The sequence below is a fragment of the Gregarina niphandrodes genome (assembly GCF_000223845.1).
Source record: "Gregarina niphandrodes unplaced genomic scaffold scaffold00144, whole genome shotgun sequence".
Lineage (NCBI taxonomy): Eukaryota > Apicomplexa > Conoidasida > Eugregarinorida > Gregarinidae > Gregarina > Gregarina niphandrodes.
Genome location: NW_011645907.1, coordinates 2,468 through 3,167, shown reverse-complemented (window position 1 = coordinate 3,167; position 700 = coordinate 2,468). Strand labels below are relative to the sequence as shown.

General features: G+C 50.1%; 1 non-coding gene across 1 annotated transcript; it reads left to right on the top strand.

Moving 5' to 3' along the window:
* Window positions 1–100: 100 nt before the first annotated feature.
* Window positions 101–172, top strand: GNI_213040. The gene has a single exon. It is a non-coding gene; the product is annotated as a tRNA-Val (tRNA).
* Window positions 173–700: the final 528 nt, after the last annotated feature.

Here is a 700-nt window from a genome sequence, read left to right as displayed (position 1 = left end):
GTTCAATGTTGGTCCCAAGATCGTTGATGTCAATGTGATGGCTGATCCTGCACCAGTTTTCGTTCAGACTCAAGCGGTCTTCGCATGACACCTTGCTTTAGCGGTCGTGGTCTAGTGGCTATGACGTCTGCTTAACACGCCGAGTTCCCGAGTTCGATCCTCGGCGTCCGTTGAGGTAAGACTAATCAACACGCCGAGTGTCCACCGGGTCCAGGTGGTAAGAATACACGACTTCCACACCCAGACCCAGCTTCAGCTCTTCGTCTTGACTTGAGTTGCCCTTGCTGGCTTTGCTACGGCTCGTATGATTACACTGGACTCGCTTGGCATTTGTTTGCGAAATTAATGAGATGCAAAAATCGTTTCGACGAACGGACCAACAGATGGACAAAAATTTGTGGTTTTATTAATGGCAGGTGTGTGCGTCTGTCTCCGCGGGACAAGACACACATACTAGTATGCAAGACACACAAGTACAAAATTTCGGATAACAACTTTGAGCGATTATCAACTTATGCACATGCTGTGGGTTTACCCATGCTATCGACACAGGGGACCACCCGCCAGTACACCTGCCCTTACGACGTACGTCCCCCAAGAATGGGACAGAGCAAGGCAAAAAATCGAGAAAACGCTGGCCCACGCAGTCATCCATCTTCACCCCACTGGGCCACGGAGGCATTCTAATCGGTTGTTGGTG